General features: G+C 37.1%; 1 pseudogene; it reads left to right on the top strand.

Moving 5' to 3' along the window:
• The first annotated feature begins 3,615 nt into the window (after positions 1–3,615).
• On the top strand, positions 3,616–8,603 carry LOC137003382 (GTPase IMAP family member 8-like; annotated as a pseudogene).

The following is an 8,603-nucleotide window of genomic DNA, read 5'->3' as shown; positions in this document are numbered from 1 at the left end:
TGCTTTGGTTAAGTCACATGACATGCAATTTTTTTCTGTGACGCGATATCTGACAGACTGCCATCTCTTGTCGGTAGTTGCTGAAAGCAAACTAAAACGTCAGTAACAAACAATGACCTTCCCATGTCACATTCACAAAAAATTTTTTAACATCATCTCAGGTAAGGTATGATGACATATTCACCACTCAAAAATGTTTTTATGAAATTAGTTTTTGGTAAATCGAGAAAATCTCTGTGTTGCCATATGGCAACACTGCGCAATAATGGAATGACATTATTATAATAGGTTAGCTAGCTAGCAAAGATCAGCTGCAGTCTAAGCTGTAACAATAACAACATTAATGCTAGTGATATAATGTTGATTAGTTGTATGTTAAGGACTGCAGTGGCATTTGTATTATGGATTAAATCAACATCAGAGATCTGCCATCACAGCCATGTATACTGGCCCAGACCTACCACTGTCCTACCATTGTGTCTCAAAAAGGCAGGTGAAAGTGGCTGTAAGTGTATTGTAAGTGTGAAGAGCACCAAATGTGATGTCTACATGTGTCTCACCTTTGGAAAAAAAAATGCTTTTTGAAGTTTCATACAGAAAAAAGGTGAAATTTAAAGAATATAAAGCATTATTCAGCAAAAGAGAATGGAAAAACACAAGATGTTGGAAAATAAGTATAAGGTATTGTTTATAATTACTGCTAAAACTTATAATAGCACTAATTGATTCAATACAAACAACATTTCTGAGGAAAAATATGAACTATATACACTTACACTTATTTTAAGTTTTTCCACTATTGTACGTTGTTGCCATATGGCAACATATCATAAAGTACCTTAAAATAATATTTTTTTCCAAATTTTTTTTTTACAGCACTTTAAGTTAAGCCATTCTAAGAAAAGAAAAAGAGTCATTTTTTTTTTTTTTATAGATTTATCATAATGCGTGCGGTAGAGGGTTAAATATTTTAAGTATATTGTAATTATATAGTTTAAGTAAATATAAAATCCGGGCTAAGAGTGTACATTCAGAATCAGTAGTGCTTTTATTAACGTCAAAGTACATTCGGCATCAATTTTGAGAGTTACTAGAGACTTCCTTTCATTTTGGCAGCACGCTCAAACGTGATTTTTACCTAACAACAATATGTACCTGAAAGATCCTGCAACAAATCAACTCGGAATCACCGACTTTACCTTCTCTCCAAGCTGAGGACACCGACGAGGAGTTTCCCATTTAAAGTCGACAAGCAGGTATCTCCAGATTCTAAAGCTGAACTGGTGCATTAAATGAATGATTCATGGTTCGTTCAGGTCAGGTCTTTTGAAGTGCATACTTTGCTAGAAATCATGCTCATCATTTCATTCTCTCTCATTCAAACTCTCATTTTCTTTTCTTTCTGCAACATGTATGAATGTTTGTGTGTGTGTGTGTGTTAGATTAGTTTGTGTTAGAATAAATAAAGTCTCGTGTGGATTTTAAAAGAAAGTGTCTAGTATTATGTGCTTGTAAAATTTAATGTCTTAAACTGTTGATCTTGTTACCGAGCTAATTAGTGTTTTCACGTTAGCTGAATATTCCGTCTTTCGGATGAGACGTTAAACCGAGGTCCTGACTCTCTGTGGTCATTAAAAATCCCATGGCACTTCTCGTAAAGAGTAGGGGTGTAACCCCGGTGTCCTGGCCAAATTCCCTCCATAGGCCCATACCAATCATGGCCTCCTAATAATCCCCATCCATTGAATTGGCTCTATCACTCTCTCTCCTCTCCACCTACAGCTGGTGTGTGGTGAGCGCACTGGCGCTGTTGTACTGTGGCTGCCGTCACATCATACAAGTGGATGCTGCACACTGGTGGTGGATGAGGAGAGACCCCTGATATGATTGTAAAGCGCTTTGGGTGTACAGTAGTACATATGAAAGCGCTATATAAATGCCTCATTCATCCATTCATTCATTCATTCATTCAAGAGCTTATTGCGGTCCGAGCAAATGAACGCTGGACGATTCAGTTGCTCGGTCGTAAACTAAATTACTCTTTATGATTCCCTATAAATTAATTATTTCATTTGAACTGATTTGTTCCTACATGGCCAAGATTGCAAGTGTGGGTATTTGGACAGGGCATGTGTGTGAGGTCCCCTGAGATAGCATGCACATGAATGGGGTTAACTCAACATTGCCAAATGTGATTGGTATGCAATAAAAAATGTCAGGGAAGTAACAATTCACTGGATTGGTAAAAATGAGCAGCATAAAATATGATTTTCTGTTCTTTTTTTTTACTTGACTTCAGAGTTGAAAGTGGGCTTAAAGAATACATGGACTTAATGGGTACACCAACCCTCATTCTCGAGTCGTACAGTCAAGTTATGAGTCATTGGATCTTAAGTCAAAGTCAAGTCATATTCTTCATTTAATTAAGCAAGTCTCAAGTCCATAAATTTGTGACTCAAGTCAAGTCTTGTGACTTGACGTGCTGCTCCTCATGAACTGTTGCCATTTAAATGCATGGAGCATTTCAAACTCCATCTGTGCATCACTGTTTCCAACTGCTTTCAATGAAAAGTAGCTAAAACTTGTCACTTAGACAATGTCATACTGGCGAATCTATTTAAAGATGAATAAAAACAGCAGGCGAGTATCAGAATCTACATAAGGTTTTTGCAATAAGTTACTTGATTTGTCGCTAGCCGATTTCTTTTGAAAAATGTCTCAAGGGGCAGGGAAGTGACTAAATCTAGCAACAAAATCGCTAAATTGTCAACAATGCTCTGCATATGTTATGGGTTTGTGTTGCTTATAACGTCCATCTGGGAATGCAACGTGCACCATTTCAACAGATTTGTAACAAATAATTTATAAACCTACAGCGACACAGGAAAATATGTCAATATGTTTCTAGATATACAAACTGTTCATTGCAATTTCAAAATAAAGGTTTAAAGGTGGGGCAATGACTATGATTGAAAGTGAACTACTCATTCAAATGACTATGGCTGGGACAATAATATCAATGCATCATTATTCCAATTGCATTGCATATTGATTCTGAGCTTAGTTTTTAACAGCAGATGGCACTCTAGGCTATTTTTTTAATCGCATGCTCAAATGCTCATATAGAAGAGCGCCTGTGCGTTCGGCTGAGTCTGTCATGTATTTGCACCTCAGATTTTGCTTTTATGATGTGAGATTAATGTAGACAGCCCACTGCAAAACACACTTATAATTCACTTCAACCCTTTTGAACTTTATGAATTATTTTACAGAAAGTTCAAGTGTAAGTTCAAGTGTAAGTGTGTGTAAGGAATTGGAAGCAAGCAGAGAACGGCTGTTTCTAAAGCACGCAGTGCCATCTGCTGTTGAAAAACAGAGCTCAGAACCGATTTGAGAATGATTTGCAAAACATACAGAAAATCTCAGAATCAATCCAGAATCATTTCATGATTCACAATGCATTGTATTGTCCCAGCCCTAATCTCCGGGGCCGGTTGGTAGTCCTTTCAAAAGCATTTCCTATATTTACTGAATGAAATACCTGTGAGATATTAGATAAATGTGTGTTCATTTTTGTCTTACAGCACTTTTAGAGGGTTAAGCCACATCTTGAAAATGGCAGAAATGATTGGTCTGAATTTGGTGTTACTTGGAAAAATAGGAGCCGGGAAGAGTGCATCAGGAAACACAATCCTAGGACGAAAAGCTTTTAAATCAAAAGGAAAGTTTCACTTCAGTCACACAAGGTCTGGCTGTTGAATCTGGGACTGTCTGTGGACAACAGGTCACGGTTTATGACACACCAGGATTATTTAACACAAAGCTTAGTGAAGAAGAGGTTCTGCAGATATATGCAAATGTTCTTCAGAGATGTGAATCTGGTCCCTGTGTGTTTCTGCTGGTCATCAAAGCTGACAGATTCACTGAAAAAGAGAAAAACTGGAGAAGATTGAGGAGCTGCTGGGAGAAAACCGCTTGAAGAAAACCTGGATTCTCTTCACTGGAAGAGACGAACTGGAGGAAGAAAACAGGTCAATTGATGAATTCGTCAATGAGACTGAACCATTGAAGAGGCTGGTTCAGAAATATGATCACAGATACCATGTGTTCAACAACAAGAAGAAAGGACCTAATGGACAAGTTCCAGAGCTGCTTTCAAAAATAGATGCAATAGGTGAGTGAGTCGTCATTATACAAAATATTATATAATTATGCTCTCTTAATTATCAATATTTTGGGGTAAAAATATTGTAATAATTATTTTGTTCTTTCTCCCTTTTTAACACTGGGTCACATGGTATCAATTTAGACCACTCTGCTGCCACCACTTTTGTTTAATCCGGTCAGGTCCAGGATAGTCAGGAGTCTGAACAACCACAACACTGATATTAACAATAAAGTCTTTTTTTATTAACACATTAATTAATTAAAACTTTGGCTTTAGGCCGAGACACATCAAACAGCAGTAAAAAACCCAAATACACACTGCAAAACCCCAATTGTTCACTTCAATTCATAAGATACCAGTTATCAGTGCCAATATCACTTCAATTCAACACACGTGTTCTATAAAACAACCAATATGAATGTCACACGTGCACTGCTGCGATCTTACTCTGTCAGGCATCAATAAACATGCTTTTACCCTCCCCTTCCCACATAAACAAACCCACCCAAAAACACAAGAAAAATATTACATACAACAATAAAACCACACTTCCCTCATCCGGTGGCCATCGAGACCCCCAGGATTCAAAATGAAAATCAGGCCTCCTCTCTTAATTCCATCTGCTCCTTAAATCAAGTCTGTCCATTTTCTTTGCTCCAGGTGATTCACATCAATCAATCAGCATACCACTCATCTTTGCTTGAAACTTTGTCACAATATTCACTCAATAGATTCACTCACTAGGACTGAGTGAGTAAAGTGAAGTGTTAAACATGGTATTCAATTTGTTTCTTTTGTTTTTTGTTTTTCTACAGAAAAAGGAGCAAAACCGAAGAAGACTCTAGTCAAGGGAGGAAAACTAAAATGCATTCCTGTCTCCAGATTAACTGTGCAGGAGCTGCCGAGGTGGAAGATATTTGGTGAAGGGTTAAAATACTCCATCAAAAATATTTTAATGATTTGCATTATCTTGCATTTATATAGTTGGGTAATTATATTAAATATAATTTGCAGGCATCAGAAAGCCAATATCAATATGTGCAGCATTGAAATCGCTTTTGAATGTGTGCTCGCTTTTCACTTTTGCTTTCGCTTATGAATTTGAATAATACCACAGCAAGCCCAACAAAGCCCCTTCTGGGGATCTATAGAATGAGTTGTTCATTTTAATGACTTGATTGTAGTTCAGGGCTGGCAATTGTAATGCAGCTAGTTTGATCTCTGCAGTTCACAATTGTGTTCTTGAATAACGAATAGGTGAATTTAGCGCTACATGATATATTGTTTTAGAATCAATATCATATTTATATTTAATATCATATTTATATTTAATATTATATTTAATTAATACAGTGAAGACTATGCCATGTTATTTTACATTTGAATATTACATTTCTATACCTGAATAGTGTTAGACTTGGCTGAAAAACATGAAGCACTGCTTATATCATGTATATCTTTGTTCTACTGTATATCTGTACTTTTGTTTATTATTTTGCATATTCACTGCCCAACAAAATCACCCCATTCCTGAATGCTTAATTCTTTCCAATAAGAGTTATTCAAATCATCTGGGGCCGTATTCACAAAACATTTTATCTTACCACTAAGAGTTCTCCTAAATAGCAGTAAAAGTTCTTAGCTAAGAGTTTTCTCTTAAAACCTATTCACAAAGCTGCTGAGACAAACTTTTACTAAGGAATAGACTGAAGTCTTAAGCTAAGAGTAAGGGCGGGGTTGACCTCGTTGCTATGGAGTAAACACACATGATTGGCTGATGAGTCAGTGATTTAATCATAGAAATATTGTAGAACGAGGTCTCATGTTTCCATATTAAAATAAAGGTTTTAAAATACAAATGTTGCCCTATTCAAATAAATATTTTTTTTTATAAAAATGTTGCCATAGTCAAAATAAAATGTTGACATATTGTTGACATAAAGGTTTTAAAATGTAGGCTGCAGTTAATTGTCCACCTCTTGGGTGTCTGCATCTCAACAGAATGCAGAATTCAAGCGACAAATTATGTTTTATTAACAAAGTTTATAAAAACGGTCTAAATAATCAGCTCGAGAGGAGGAATATATACACAGACTCGACAGTTTTCTGCATCACTCCGCCACTCTCTCTCGGCTGGGGATACGGGGAGAAATTTGGGCTAAGAGCTCAGAGCCCTCGATCCACTTGGACAGCACACCAAATACACTTATATTTTTTTATTCTATTCAATCATTTTTAAGTGTGAACTCATGAAAACCATTGCCACAGGTAATCAGACAATATTTATTTATTTATTAAAGTTTTTTTTGGCATCTCATCGTAGATTCAAATCTATAGATCAAATTGTATTGCATTTATGAAGAAAAAGTTCAGCACCTAAGGCTCTATCGCTATTGCCTCAATGGTGTAGGCTACAGTGTCTTTGGGTGGATTAGGACTGTTTGTGATTTGGTCTTGGTGATTTAGGAGTCCTCTTGACTACTCCTAACGTTTCACAGACTTAGGAGCTAGTTTTAGCGCTAAAATGCTTTGTGAAACACAAAAAAATGTAGGACTCCTAAAATTAGGACTGACCTAATTTTATTTTTAAGAGTTTCTCCTAAATCGGCAAGTTAGGAGCTACTTTTAGCCTTAAGATGTTTTGTGAATAAATTGTGTTCAAATCTCAATATATCGCAGAAAAACAGTATCGCAATGTCATCTCTTTCCAATATTGTGCAGTCCTAGGTTTTAGTCTTATATCTGCTTTCTCTATTGTATATCATCAGCTGAAGAGAGGCTGACCAGAATGCTTGAGACTGATGAGCTAGAAGCCTCCAGATGGATTGTTCTTCTGGGTAAAAGTGGAGTTGGGAAGAGTGCATCTGGAAACACAATACTGGGACAGAAAAAGTTCAGATCTATGATGAGTATGAATTCAGTAACCCGTGAATGTTCAGAAGCTCACGCCACTGTTTCAGGCAGATCTGTGTCTGTAGTTGATACTCCTGGATTCATTCACACACACATGAAACATGAAGAGTTAGTGATGGAGATAGCCAGAAGTGTTTATATATCCAGTCCTGGACCTCATGCTTTTCTCATTGTGATTAATCTGAGTATAAGATTCACTGAACATGAGCAGCAGATCACAGAACAGATTAAAACACTGTTTGGTCAGGAGGTGTTAAATTACTCAATCATTCTCTTCACTCATGGAGATCTGCTAGAAGAGATCGTAGAGGAACTGATTGAGGAGAACAGTGCATTAAGAGATCTAGTTGATCAGTGTGGATACAGATTTCACATCTTCAACAATAAAGATCAGAATAACAGAGAGCAGGTGAATGATCTACTGCAGAAGATTGACACAATGATAGAGTGGAATTACAGAGAGCAAGTATTTGATCTATGGCAGAAGATTGACACAATGATAGATGAGAATAACATAGAGCAGGTGAATGATCTATGGCAGAAGATTGATACAATAGAGCAGAATGGAGGAGGACACTACAGTACTGAGATGTACGAAGATGCTCAGAGATTCAGACAAGAGGAAGAAGAGAGAAAACAACAAGAGGAGAAACAAAGACAAGAGGAGATTGAGAGAGTGAGAAAAGAGACAGAGGAGATAATCAGAGCAGAATTTAAAGGTCCGCCAACATTTTTACTAGAAAGACTTAAGTCAATGAGAAAGAGAGAGGAAGATAGGAAACAACGAAAGGAGGAACAACAGGAGATGTTTGAGAGATTCTTTTGCCACCTGGGTTCACCAAGGAGACATAAGGCAATGCTTATGGAAATGGAAATGGAAACATGTATGGAAATGCAGAGAAAACGACGAGAGGAGAAACAAAGACAAGAGGAGATTGAGAGAGTGATAAAGGAAACGGAGGAGAAAATCAGAGCAGAGTTTGAAGGTCCACTGAGATTTTTACTAGAAAGGTTTAAGTCAATGAGACTGAGAGAGGAAGAAGAGAGAAAACAAATGGAGAAACAAAGACAAGAGGAGATTGAGAGAGTGAGAAAAGAGGCAGAGGACAAAATCAGAGCAGAGTGTGAAGGTCTACCAAGATTTTTACTAAGAAGATTTGAGCCATGGAGACTGAGAGAGGAAGTGGAGAAAACACAACGAGATGAGAAACAAAGACATGATGATATTGAGAGAGTGAGAAAGGAGACCGAGGAGAAAATCAGAGCAGAGTATGAAGGTCTACCAAGATTTTTACAAGAAAGACTTAAAGCAATGAGACTGAGAGAGGAAGAAAGGATACAAAAAGAGGTGGAACGACAGGAGGTGTTTGAGAGAGTCTTTGACCACCTGTGTTTACCAAAAATGCGTGTGGAAATGCAGAGAAAACAACAAGAGGAGAAACAAAGACAAGAGGAGATTGAAAGAGTGATAAAGGAGGCAGAGGAGAAAATCAGAGCAGAATTTGAAGTTCCACCAAGATGA

Source organism: Chanodichthys erythropterus, chromosome 3 (genome assembly GCF_024489055.1).
Source record: "Chanodichthys erythropterus isolate Z2021 chromosome 3, ASM2448905v1, whole genome shotgun sequence".
Lineage (NCBI taxonomy): Eukaryota > Metazoa > Chordata > Actinopteri > Cypriniformes > Xenocyprididae > Chanodichthys > Chanodichthys erythropterus.
Note: the sequence above shows the minus strand (reverse complement) of the source record. Positions and strands in the feature narration are given on the sequence as shown.